The following is a 14,827-nucleotide window of genomic DNA, read 5'->3' on the forward strand; positions in this document are numbered from 1 at the left end:
GAAGCATGCCCAAGTAGTACTCCTTGTAACTGTTATTCTAAGCAAAAGTTGGATATGATGTCTATCGTCAGTTGGTTTATGTCAAGATTCAATGCATCTCTCAAAAAGTATTTAAATTTAAGATTTAGCCCTCTGCTATTTTGATTCAAAAATCAACTTCTTCATTTCAGGAAAAGGCCCAAATTTGGACTTTCAGAGAGTCATAGATATTATTTAATTGAATTTGAAATCATTGCATTGAAGTTTATCTTTTAGAGATGAAGTTAAAACATAAAAGTAAAAAAATGAACTATTATAGAACAAAAATGTCTGTGGGAGAATGAAGGACAGTATATAGTGTATGAAGTTGGACTCTAAGCCAGACAAAGCTTATGATTGGAGGGGGATAAGGAGGAAGGAAGAAGAAAAGAAGAAAAAATGGGGGAGATAGAGAAGGGGCAAGAAAGAGAAAGAAAAGCATTCTATTCCCTATTGCTTATGTTGGTGGGTGGTGGAGGAGATAGGGAGGAAGAAGAAAGGAAGATAAAATGAGAGAGAGAGAGAGAGAGAGAAAGGGAGAGAGATACTTGGCACTGTCAGAGATGTCACGGGACTTCTTGGAAAGTTGCATTCACAATTTTATTTTGCATTAACTTTTATTATCCTCATGCCAAAGCTAACATTAAGTGGCAAAAGAGATTTACTACTAAGCCGCTGGCATGGAACCATCTAGCATTATGCACTGTGGTCTAAGTTTTTGTTGGTCTTTCCTTCTGTAGAATTTGCAGATAAGCTTTGTTAGGCATGTTGAACTGCATGTAGTCCAAAGAGCACAAGAAATGAAGTTGTACCATGAACAGAGTTCCAAATCCAAGTCCCAGAACTTCCTTTCTAAATAATATTAGGGTCTGGCTTCACATTAGGTAAGAAAGCACCATATGGGAATATCTCTGAAAAAAAAAATTCACTCCAAGAACATAATGTAAGATGTACTATCATTTACAAAGACCCTATTGAAAGATTCCTCTAAAGTAATAGGGCAAGGAAAATGTCTACTCAAAATGAGCTAACGAGTTCCTCCTACTGCAGTGTTAAGATTATGAAATCATGCTGTGATCCTTTTTTGTTCCCTGCCTGACTGATAGGAAGTTCTGTTTTCCTTCAATTACTGGAACTTTCCTTAGGATTTGTTTTCATTGTCAATAATGTCTTTCTTCTTGTCCTACTTCACTACTTGTTTTGTGTCTGTTTCATGTTGCTCATTTTTTAAAATCATGTCAGACTTATGTTTAATAAAAATATTATAGAATGCTTGTCAAGATGATTACATAGGGGACTGGGTGGTGGCAAACCTGGTTAAGCAGTCACCATGTGAAAGGACCCAAATTCAAGCTCTAGGTCTTCACCTGCAGGAAAGAAGCTTCAACAGTGGGAATGAAGCACTGCAGGTGTCTTTCTCTTTCCATCTCTATCTTCAATTCCCCTCTGTCCTATCAAAATAAAATATTTTTTTTTAAAAAAAAGATAATTACATAAGTAGAATACATAGACCAGTAATTTTAGTGTTGGACAATGAATAACTCAATAATGTATACTTAAAGTTCCCAGAAGTGTGAGGTATTTCTTTTCTTGAATCAATAAATGTATATACAAATATTTTAAAAATTAAGCAAATACCTTGCTAGTGATCTGCCATATTTCTAGCTCTGTGCTAAGAACTATATTAAATCAAAGGTTGTATAGTTTCTTGGGAACCTAATCTTACTTGGATATGAAAGTCTTACCAACAATTATAATTATTGACTTTCACTTATTGGATGCTAGTCATGCTCCTGGTGCTTTGTATTTAATTTTAACTTTATCTTGTTTCACCTTCACCTAGTTACTCCAATTCAGTAGGTCAGATATCCAATTAAATTGCTAGCCAGGTGAGTCTACTGTGCAGCCATAGTTGAGAATGTCTAATTCAGACAAAAAGATTAGACACAACTTACATGCAAGTCACATTTGACACAAAAACAGTCAGGTGAGGCTTCATCACCTGTCGATGCACAGGGAGACATTGGCCTGCCTATAGTGGAGAGTGTGGTATCAACTACTGGACCTGCTATGTGGGACATACAGATAGGAATTAAGCTTTAGAGAATTTATAATATTATGTCTGTGGTAATACTTAGAGAAACAGATACTTTGCCTCAAAAAGTGATTAAACTAGAGAAATAGCCTAGCTTCAGCGATACTTATTCCCACAAACACTGACAAAAAAAAAATGTTATAGGAATATTGTTCTTTGGTGGGGGAGATAGCATAAGGGCTATGCAAGAGTCTGAGTCTCTCAGAACCAGACTTAATCCCTTGCACCACCATAAGTCTGAGCTGATAAGTGTTATGGCTAAAACAAACAAACAATAATGTTGTTTTTCTGAAAATCCATATGGTATGGTCCTGCACCTCAGTGTAATGTCTGAGGGAGTGAGATCCTTGGAGGTGATTAGGTGAGGTAAGGAAAACCAGTCATCATGATGAGATCAGAGCACTAAGAAGAGACATCCCAGAGCCTACCCCATCCCCATGCATGTTAGCATGTCTGAGGACATACATACTCACAGGCACATGATCAGCTACAGAGAAGAGTTCAAGCCAACACACAATAGCCAAGATAAGGATCCCTAGGTCTATCTTGCCATCATCCTGACCTTCAACTTTCCAGCCTCCAGAACTGTGAGAGATCTACTGCTTATAAGCTACCATCTCTATGATATTCTGTGATGGCTAACTAACCTAAGACAAGGAAGAGATGAGACTAGATGAGGTTGTTTTGCTAAACTAGGTAACATTTTAAGCAGCCATCCCATCTCTGAAGATTTGCCTAACATTTCCTTCTAGCTTCTTTAAGCTTACTATCTACTCCTTGTATATCTCTTGTTAGGAGGGATGTTTAAGAGTGTCTTCAAACAGACAACAATCTCTGAAGATAGCCACCTGTCTTACTTGAAATCCCATAGGAAGTACAGTGGTCCACACGTAATACAGTTGAACCTTGAACAAAATATGTTTGAAGTAACAACATATATTAAGGCTCATATTTTTCCCTGTAAACATTTATGTATTTGATGAAAGAGGAAAGATTTTGAGATTGAAGCAGCATTTTGATCATATTGGAGCTAGAGGGTGAAACATCAGTCTTCATACACACAAAAAATACATTATACCCAGAATGTTCCATCCTCCGAAGCGGGGTTGGATAATATACTATATCTACCACCTGAGAAGGATGGGTCCTGAAATTGGTGCAGCTTGAAATGTTCCTACTCATGACCACAGAATGTGAGCTCAGACCCATAGGAATGCAGAGGTTACATAGGCTCCTATGCTGAATATGGGCCCCAGATCAAATCTATGGGGCTTATAGTCAACAATATTTATACACTTTTCTCATATTTGGGAGCCACTCTCTTGCCTGATCCAGCTTTCTAGCCCTTTTTCCAGCCATGACATGATCTCCTCAAACAATAACTTGGGTCTACCTGCATATTAGATGTCAGGCTCAGACAAAAACTAATAAAGTCATGGGCTCTTTGGAGTATACCTAATAATAGACCTACTAGCCATTTCCAAAACAGAGACCCCCAAATCTTAACCTGCAATATTCCAACCTTTAGGTTCATGATTAATCAACAATTTGTGTGGCTTTATATGTTAACTCCTTTTTCAGCCACCAGGTTCCAGATGCTACTATGATGTCAACCTGAATTCCGTGGACAGACAACCCCACCAATGTGTCCAGGAGCCCTGCTTCCCCAGATCCCTGCCCCACTAGGAAAAAAGAGAGACAGGCTGGGAGTATGGATTGACCTGTCAATGCCCATGTTAAGTGGGGAAGCAGTTACAGAAGCCAGACCTTCCACCTTCTGCACCCCACAATGACCCCTGATCCATACTCGATGGTGTTCCTATTCCTAAAGAATAGGAACACCATCAGGGAAGTGGATGGAATATCGAGGTCTGGTGGTGGGAATTGTACCCTTCTTATCCTATGGTCTTGTCAGTGTTTCCATTTTATAAATAAAATTTTTAAAAATTAAGTATGAACACAATTTAAAAAATACACTCTACCCATTGAGCCACCTCCCTAGACCAAAATACAGATTTTTTTTTTTTAACAGCTCTGCATTCATGAGTTCAATCTACTGTGGATATAGGCTCAAAGGATGGCTGCAAAATTTGGGGGAAGTCAAGTTCTATGAAGGTTTTCTATCATGTAGCGAGTATAGAAAGTCATCATTCCTAATTATCCCCAATTCTCTACATTGGGTATAATAAAACTTTGTTGAGGGGCTGGGTAGTGATGCACCATGTGTAACCAGGCACAAGGAGCTGGGTTCAACCTCCTAATCCCCACCTCAGAGCAGCAGAGCAGTGCTGTATCTCCCTTTATCTTTCCTTCACTGCCTTTCCCTTCTCTATTTTTCTCTTCCCTATCAAGTTAAATCAAACAACTTCTTTATTGATTTAATAATGATCAACATGGCCATAGGATAAGAGGGTTATAATTCCATATAATTCTCACCACCAAAGTTCTATATTCCATCCCCTCCACCAGAAGCTTTCCTGTTTTTTTATCCTTCTAGGAGTATGGACTCAGGGTCATTATGGGGTGCAGAAGGTAGAAGGTCTGGCTTCTATAACTGCTTCTCCACTGTACATGGTCATTGGCAGATCGATCATTACTCCCAGCCTGCCTCTTTCTTTCCCTATTGGGGCAGGGCTCTGGAGAGGTGGGGGTCTAGGGTATACTGATGAGGTTGTTTGCCCAGGGAAGTCAGGATGACATCATTGGCAGCATCTGCAACTTGGTGACTGAAAAAGCATTAAGATATAAAGCAGAACAAACTGTTTAAATAATTAGGAACCTAAAGGCAAGGATATAGCAGATGAGATTTGGGGTCTACCTTGTGGAAAAAGCTAGTGGGTCTATTAAAATAGGTATATTCTAAGGGTCCCATGACTTTTTTAAAAAGACTACTTTAAATAAATAAATAAAACCTTGTTGAATGGTTCAATAAGCCATCATCAGACATTTCATCTTCTCTGGCCCAGGGAAAAAGATCACTACTACTTCTCAATAAAACAATTTACAGCTCAAATCATTTGGCACAAGACCCCTGCCCCTTTTTATTTTTTTTTTTACCTTTTTTATTGAAGGGGTTAATGTTTTAGAGTGCAGTCATTGTCACATGCATATAATTTTATTATGCACCTGACCCCCACAGTTCACTTCCAAACCCCAACCCCTCTTTCTCCAGAGTTCCTTATGCAGTACACCATGCTAGTTCATGTTTCATTTTGATTTTTTCCTCCGTTTCTAATTATTAGGTCCCACTTATAAGTAAGATCATTCTGTATTATTCCTTCTGTTTTTGGCTTATCTGACCTAACATAATGTCTTCCACTTTCATACAAGATGACACAAAGGAGATGACTTCCTTGTTTTTAACAGATGGTATTCCACTGTTTCTATATACTACAGGTTTTTTAGCCACTCATCTGTCATTGGACATTTGGGTTGCTTCCAAATTTTGGTAATTACAAATTTATGCTGTTATGAACATGGGCATACATAGACAACCATGTTTGGTCATACTTTTCAGTTTGATGTAGTCCAATTGATTTATTTTTGTTTTCTTTCCTATTGGGTTTGAATGTCTGAAGATCTTTTTGAAGCATAGGTCCTGAAGTGTCTGCCAGCGCTTTCTTCTAAGTATGTGATAGTTTCTGGCCTTATGTCCATGTCTTTGACCCACTTGGAACTGACTTTTGTGCTTGGTGATATGTGGTGGTTCAATTTCATTCCTTTGCATGTCTCACCCCAGTTTTCTCAGAATCACTTGAAGAGACTTTTTTTCTTCACTTAATTCTGGGCCTCTTTGTCAAAAATGAGTTGCCCATAAATATAGGGACCTAATTCTGGATTTTCAATTCTGTTCCACTAATCTCTGTGTTTGTTTTGGTTCTAGTAACAGGGTGTTTTGATTATAGCAGCTCTGTAGTATAGTTTGAGGTCAGTAAGTGTGATGCCTCTTATCTTGTTCTTTTTCTTCAAGATTGATTTGGTAATCATAGGGAATTTTTTGATTTCACATGTTTTTTTTTTTAGATTCTGTTCTCTCTTTGAAGAAATTTGGTGATATCTTGATGGAGGTAGTGTTCAATCTGTTTATGGCTCTGAATAGGATAGTCATTTTGATGTTAATTCTTTATACCCATGAGCATGGAATATATTTCCATTTCTCATACAATTTCCTTGAACAAATTTATAGTTTTCAGTATACAACTCCTTTACATCCTTTGTTAACTTTATTCCTAAATATTTGATGGATTTTTCTGCTATAATACAGGGGATGGATTTCTCGATGTCTACTAATTTAGTGTTTACATTGAGGAATGAAACTGATTTTTGTATATTGATTTTGTAGCCTGATACTTTACTGTATTTTTGGAATTTTTTTCTGGAATATTCAGGGATTTTTTGTTTGTTTGTTTACTGGAATCTTTAGGGTTTTCTATATATGGAATCATATAATCTGCAAATAGTATAAGTTTAATTTCTTCATTTCCTATCTAAATGAATTTAACTCTTTTCTCTTGCCTGATTGCTATGGTGAGGACTTCTGACACTATATTGAATGATAATGATGAGAGTGGGCAGCCCTGCCTTCCTGATCAGAGAGGAAGAGCTTTTGGCTTCTCATCATTGAGCATGATGTTGGCTGTAGGTTTGCTGTATATTGACTCGAAGAGTTTGAGGAATTTCCCATCTATTCCTGGTTGGGTTTTTTTGTTTGTTTTTGTTTTATCATGAATAGGTATTGGATCTTTTCAAAGACTTTTTCTGCAGGTATTGAAATGATTATGTAATTTTTGGTTTTCCTTTTGTTGATATGGTATTCATTGCTTTATATGTGTTGAACCAGTCTTGCATGCCTGGGATAAAGCTTGCTTGGTCTGGTGTATCGCAGACCCTTTATTACAATGACAGTACGTACAAAACAAAGTGACCAGCATATTTTCTCTTTTGTAGTGAATTTATCCATATCTCTTGGCTCAACAGAGTTTAGTCTATAAATTATTGAGATATGGAAAGAGAGCTTCATAAATAAATTGATTTCAGTAGGATAGTCATTGAACATATGGTAATTTTCCATAGCTTATAAATTTAATGAGCAGTTTTGTTGATGAATTGAACTATCCTGTAACTTTGCTCTTAATGTGATGAGTGGTGATAGTTAGAGGTTGACTGTCTTACTGCACTATTATAGGTCAAATTTTTACATGTTTCAAGCCAGGTACAGCTCTAAGATCTTTTCACTTAATGACAAGTTAAGCCTGAGGTCAGGCTTCAGACTGTTGTGATTGAGTGCTACAAATAGCAGGGAATTTCTAAATTTCTTTCTGGAAGGCAAAATGCAGATAAGCATGTTGATGATTGCTCATTAATCCATTTTTCTGCCCCAAAAGCATCTCAGCAGTTTTCTGTTAAACTGATTTATGACATTAATACCAAGCTGGAGATAAGAAAGGCTTTCTCTGGAGATTATTATCTAAAGTTTGGATGTTGGGCCATCAATTATATCTTTGTAAACTTAGTGAAACAGGATTATTCTTTTCCACTTTTATTGAGATATAATTGACTAATAGAATTGCATAAATTTAAACTCAGTTAACATAAACCATCTTATATAGATATAAAAGGAAAAATAGGATTTCTTAGAGTTACCCTCTTCCCAATTTTCTGATATATTGGTGCTAAATAGTCATCATGTTGAAAATTACATCCTTAGTAATTGTTTTATAACTAGAAATGTTCATCTACACTTGTTCAATTCCCTCCCACTTTATCCCTATCCATCAGTACCTCTGGTAGCCAATTTTTCCACCATTTTTTGAAATAACAAATATGAATAGTATAAATTTCAGGCATACAACTTCACAACTTGCTCTCTCTATATATGCCACAATACGTCTGCCACCAAAGGCCTAGTTTCTAGCCACCACCTTCTAATTAACTCCTTCTAACTCAAATGAAACCTACTTACCTCTCTCTATAGTACTTCACCCTATGTCTAGCACTATTCTGTTTCAGAATCTAGGGCTATTGCTTCTCCCCTTTTTTCATTTACTTTATCTTCCATGGATGAGTGAAATCATACAGTAATATATCTTTCATATGCCTTACTTCACTTAGCATAACCCCTTCAAGTTTCATCCATGTTGTTTCAAATGGAAAAATTTGATATTTTTATATCTGAATATTATTGATATATTTGTGTACACATATACACACATATATCACTTCATATTTATCCACTCATCTGATAACTTATAAATCTTAACTATTGTAAGTAGTAGTGTATAGAACATAGGGGTGCATATATCTTTTCAAATCAGTGTTTTCATAATCCTCAGGTTAATAATCAAAGCTGGACATTGTGGATAACCTAGCAGTTCTATTTTTAACCTTTGAGGGACTTTTGTACTGTTTTCCATAGTGATTTCTCTAATTAATATTTCCACCAGTAGTACATGGGTGTTCCCATTCCTCAATTCCTTGCTGACACTAGTTGTTGCTTATATTTTGATAATAACCATTTCTAACAGGTATGAGGTTATACCTCATTATAGCAATAGTTTTGATTTGTATTTCCTGAATGATAAGTGAAAAAGAACATTTTGTCATATATTTGTTGACTGAAATCTTCTTTGATGCAATATATATATTTTCTGTCTATTTTTAATGTGTCATTTGTTCATTCCTAAATTGTATCATTTACTTACATATTTTAGATAGTAACCTTTTGTCTGATATATGATTTTCAAATGCTTCATATTATTTAATAGATTGCCTTTTGATTCCAGTATTTATGCAATTGTTTTTAGTGTGATATAATCCTGATTATTTATTTTGACTTCTGTTTTCCTCACCAGTGAAGATACATCTACAAAGACATCACTATGGTCAATGTTAAAGAGTTAATCACCTATATTTTCTTTCTTTTATTTTATTAAGTCTTTATAAAACATATTTATTTCTTTATTCCATTTTGTTGTCCTTGTTGTTTTATTGTTGTTGTAGTTATTATTGTTGTTGTTGGATAGGACAGAGAGAAATGGAGAGAGGAGGGGAAGACAGAGAGGAGGAGAGAAAGATAGACACCTGCAGACCTGCTTCACCGCCTGTGAAGTGACTCCCCTGCAGGTGGGGAGCCGGGGGCTCGAACCAGTATCCTCACACTGGTCCTTGCACTTTGCACCACATACACTTACCCCTCTGCACTACCACCTGACTCCCAATCACCTATATTTTCTACCAAGTTTTTTCTTTTTTTTTCTCTCAGGTTTTATCTCAAAACTAAATTAATTTTTATGTATCTGATATAAGATAGTTGTTTAATTTAATATGCTTGCATTAGGTTGTTAGTTTTCTTACCACTATGTATTGAAGAGAATTCTCATTATCCATTTTACTTTCTGATTTTTTTTTAAATTTTTTATTTAAGAAAGGATTACTGAACAAAAACATAAGGTAGGAGGGGTACAACTCCACACAATTCCCACCACCCAATCCCCATAACCCACCCCCTCCCATGGTAGCTTTCCCATTCTCTAGCCCTCTGGGAGCATGGACCCAGGGTCGTTGAGGGTTGCAGAAGGTAGAAGGTCTGGCTTCTGTAATTGCTTCCCCGCTGAACATGGGCGTTGACTGGTTGGTCCATACTCCCAGTCTGCCTCTCTCTTTCCCTAGTAAGGTGTGTCTCTGGGGAAGCTGAGCTCCAGGACATATTGGTGGGGTATTCAATCCAGGGGAGCCTAGCCAGCATCCTGGTGGCATCTGGAACCTGGTGATTGAAAAGAGAGTTAACATATGAAGCCAAACAATTTGTTGAGCAATCATGGATCCCAAGCTTGGAATAGTGGAGAGGAAGGGTTAGGGAGGTACTCACTGCAAACTCTAGTGTACTTCCGCTTTCAGGTATATATTTTGCAGTAGTTTATGGATACGTGTGCACATAAGCTCTCTCTCACAGAAACTGGTGTATATCTAGATTATGGGACATTGTTAGAAAGTGAACTACCTGAGATGAAATTAGAGTGTACTATAAAAGGAAAGGTCTCACCCGAGTAATGAAGTTGAAGGGTTGTTATTCCACGCGTGAAGTCTCTGGATACAGTCTGAGGTGAAGCATGTTGAGGTGGCAATCGTTGCTTTGGTTAGGTTGTGATCGGCGGATGCAATATTATTTGGTTTGGATTGGGAGATGCATATGGGAAAGTGGGCCCTATCCAAGGGTTCCAGGACTGGGGGAAGTAGGGGCTCTATAGTGAAGATGTGAGGTTCCTGCTGTCTTAGGGTTCAAAAAGACAATCGATAGTTAATATTATCATCACATTATTTATTAATTGGGTTAACTTTGAAAAGTCCCTTTGTTATGGTTTGCTGTACAATACCCAGTATCTTGTATATAGCTGTGCTATTGGATGCTTCTAATCTACTTGGTCTAGGCTTTTGAGAGAGTCCGCATAACAAATACATAGCCTATATATTAAAAAGATTCAGTTTGTGTTTTGAGAAACTTTGAGACATACAATTGATTTCCCCCTCTCATATTAATTAACTACTGATTTATATGTCTACATTTTGCTAGGAGTGTACATAAACACCATTCCCACCACCAAAGGACTGTGACCCATCCCTCCCGCCCACTCCCACCCCCCACTGGCCCAGGAAGCTACATGTCTACCCCTCACCACTGGGTTTTTACTTTGGTGCCCTACTTACAATTTGATCAGGTCCTGCTTTTAGTTTCCCTTTCAGATCTTCTTAGTCAGCTTCTGTTGATGAGTGGGATCATCCCATACTCATGTTTATCTTTCTGGCTTAGTTCACTTAACATAATTCCTTCTAGCTCTGTCCAAGATGGGTCAGAGAAGGTGGGTGCATTGTTCTTGATAGCTGCATAGTATTCCATTGTGTATATATACTACAGCTTTCTCAGCCACTCATCTGTTGTTGGGCACCTGGGTTGCTTCCAGGTTTTAGCTATTATGAATTGTGCTGCTATGAACATAGGAGTACACACCTCTTTTTGGTTGGGTGTTATGGAGTCCTTGGGGTATAACCCCAGGAGAGGAATTACTGGGTCATATGGAAGGTCCATGTCTAGCCTTCTGAGAGTTTTCCAGACTGCTCTCCACAGAGGCTGGACCAATTTACATTCCCACCAGCAATGTAAAAGGGTTCCTCTGTCCCCACATCCTCTCCAGCATTTGTTGCTGCTGTCCTTTTTGATGTATGCCATTCTTACAGGAGTGAGGTAGTATCTTAGTGTTGTCTTAATTTGCATTTCTCTGACAATCAGTGACCTAGAGCAGTTTTTCATATGTTTGTTAGCCTTTTGGATCTCCTCTGTGGTGAATGTTTTGTTCATTTCCTCGGCCCATTATGGATGGGGTCATTTGCTTTTTTGCGGCTAAGTTTGCTGAGCTCTTTATATATTTTGGTGATTAGTTTCTTGTCTGATGTCTGGCATGTGAAGATCTTCTCCCATTCTGTGAGGGGTCTCTCTGTTTGTTTAATAGTTTCTTTGGATGTGCATAAGCTTTTCAATTTGATGTAGTCCCATTGGTTTGTTTCTGCTTTAGTCTTCCTTGCAATTGGATTTGATTCATCAAAGATGTCCTTGAGGTGTATGTGGGAAAGTGTTTTACCAATGTTTTCCTCTAAGTATTTGATTGTTTCTGGTCTGACATCTAGGTCTTTGATCCATTTGGAGTTGATTTTTGTTTCTGGTGAGATAAAGTGGTTCAATTTCATTCTTCTGCATGTTTCAACCCAGTTTTCCCAGCACCATTTATTGAAGAGAGCCTTCTTTTTCCATTTAATCCTTTGGGCCCCCTTATCAAAGACTAGATGCCCATAGGTGTTGGGATTTACTTCTGGGCTTTCAATTCTGTTCCACTGGTCTGTGTGCCTATTTTTGTTCCAGTACCATGCTGTTTTGATGATGCTGGCTTTATAATATTGTTTAAGGTCTGGGAGTGTGATGCCTCCATTTCTGTTTCTTTTCCTTAAGATGGTTTTGGCAATTCTAGGTGTTTTCAGGTTCCAGATAAATGATTGTAGTGTTTGTTCTATTCTCTTAAAGAAGCTTGGTGGAACTTTGATGGGTATTGCATTAAATTTGTATATGGCTCTGGGGAGAATATTCATTTTGATGATATTTATTCTTCTAATCCATGAGCATGGGATATCTTTCCATTTCTTGGTATCAGTTTCTATCTCCTTGAGTAGCGACTCATAGTTTTCAGTATACAAGTCTTTAACTTCTTTGGTCAACTTTATTCCTAGGTATTTGATTGATTTTGCTGAAACAGTAAATGGGAGTGATTTCTGGATATCTTCTTCTTCAGATTTAGTGTTTGCATAAAGAAATGCCACTGATTTTTGTACATTGATTTTGTAGCCTGATACCTTGCTATATTGCCTAATAACTTCCAGTAATTTTCTACTGGATTCTTTAGGTCTATGTATACTATCATATCATCTGCAAATAGTGAGAGCTTGACTTCTTCCCTTCCAATCTGTATCCCTTTGATTTCTTTCTCTTGCCTGATTGCTATGGCAAGAACTTCCAATACTATGTTGAAGAGTAACGGTGACAGTGGACAGCCCTGTCTAGTCCCCGATCTGAGGGGGAATGCTTTCAGCTTCTGTCCCTTAAGTATGATGTTGGCTGTAGGTTTGCTATATATAGACTCCACTATCTTGAGGAATTTCCCATCTATTCCCCTTTTTTTAGAGTTTTGAGCATGAATGGGTGTTGGATTTTGTCAAAGGCTTTCTCTGCATCTATTGAGATAATCATGTGGTTTTTGGCTTTGCTTTTATTGATGTGGTGAATGACATTGATTGACTTACGGATGTTGAACCAGCCTTGCATTCCTGGGATGAATCCCACTTGGTCATGATGAACAATCTTTTTGATGTGTTGCTGTATCCGGTTGGCCAAGATCTTGTTTAATATTTTGGCATCTATGTTCATCAGAGATATTGGTCTGTAGTTTTCCTTTTTTGTTCTGTCCCTATCAGCTTTTGGTATCAGGGTGATGTTGGCTTCATAAAAGGTGGAAGGGAGTATTCCTGTTTCTTCAATCTTATGGAATAGCTTAAGACGTATGGGTATTAACTGTTTCCTGAAAGTTTTGTAGAATTCGTTTGTGAAGCCATCTGGTCCAGGACTTTTGTTGTTGGGGAGATTCTTAATAACGGTTTCAATTTCTTTGTCTGTGATTGGTGCATTTAGATTTTGTAGTTCTTCTTGGTTCAGTTTTGGAAGTGCATAGGTTTCTAGGAATTGTTCCATTTCTTCCAGATTCTCTAGCTTGGTGGCATATAGTTCTTTATAGAAGTTTCGCAGGATTCTCTGGATTTCTGTGGTGTCAGTTGTGATATCTCCTGCATCGTTTACAATTCTATTAATTTGAGTCTTCTCTATTTTTTGTTTGGTGAGTCTGGCTAGGGCTTTGTCAATTTTGTTTAATCTTTCAAAGAACCAACATTTGGCTTCATTGATCTTTTGTATGGTTCTTTTATTTTCGATGTTGTTTATTTCTGCTCTAACTTTAGTGATTTCTGTCCTTCTGGTTGCTTTAGGGTTCCTTTGTTCCTCTTCCTCTACGTCCTTGAGGTGTGCAGTAAGGTCGTTCATTTGGGCTTCTTCTTGGTGTTTAATATGTGATTGTATGGCTATAAGTTTCCCTCTCAGTACTGCTTTAGTTGTGTCCCAAATATTTTGATAGGTTGTGTCTTCATTTTCATTAGTTTCCAGGAACATTTGAATTTCCTGTTTGAGTGAGTCTCTGACCCAGTGGTTCTTAAGGAGCATGTTGTTTAGTTTCCAAATTCTATGTCTTTTAATAATTTTCCGTTTGTTGTTAAATGTTAGTTTTACTCCACTGTGGTCTGAGAAGATACTTGGGATGATTTCAATGCTCTTGAATTTATTGATGCTGTCTTTGTGGCCTAACATGTGGTCTATCCTTGAGTATGTGTTATGTGGATTTGAAAAGAAGATGTATTCCAGTTTTTTGGAGTGGAGGAGTCTGAAAATGTCCAAGAGGTCTAGTCTGTCAATCTCTTCATTCAATTCTCTTGTATCTTTATTGGTTTTCTGCTTTGTTGATCTAAGTGTGAGAGTGGGGTATTGAAGTCTCCCACTATTATTGTATTACTATTGATGTATTTTTGAAATTCTTTCAGTATGCTTAATGTATTTAGATGGTCCCTCGTTGGGTGCATAGATGTCAATAATTGTTAAGTCTTCTTGGCTGATTGATCCTCTAATCATTATGTAATGTCCTTGCCTATCTTTTATTACTTTATTAAATTTAAAATCTATCGTGTCTGAGATGAGAATGGCTGTTTCTGCCCTTTTTTGTGGTCCGTTAGCCTGTTAGATAGTTTTCCATCCTTTCACTTTAAGTCTGTGTTTATCTTGTTGTGACAGATGGGATTCTTGCAAGCAGCATATGGTTGGGTTATGTTTTCTGATCCATCCCCCCACCCTGTGCCTTTTGATGGGTGAGTTTAAACCATTGACATTTATTGATATTATGGATTTAATGTATTGTAGTGCCATTGTTCTAAAAAACAATTTGTTTACTCTGATATATTGCAATACTATAGTGATGTTCTTGTTTATAAGAGGTCTTTTAGTACCTCTTTCAGGGCCGGCTTGGTGATGGTTGCCTCCTTTAACTGTTGTTTGTCTAAGAAGGTTTTGATCCCTCC

The sequence above is a fragment of the Erinaceus europaeus genome, chromosome 5, assembly GCF_950295315.1.
Source record: "Erinaceus europaeus chromosome 5, mEriEur2.1, whole genome shotgun sequence".
NCBI lineage: Eukaryota > Metazoa > Chordata > Mammalia > Eulipotyphla > Erinaceidae > Erinaceus > Erinaceus europaeus.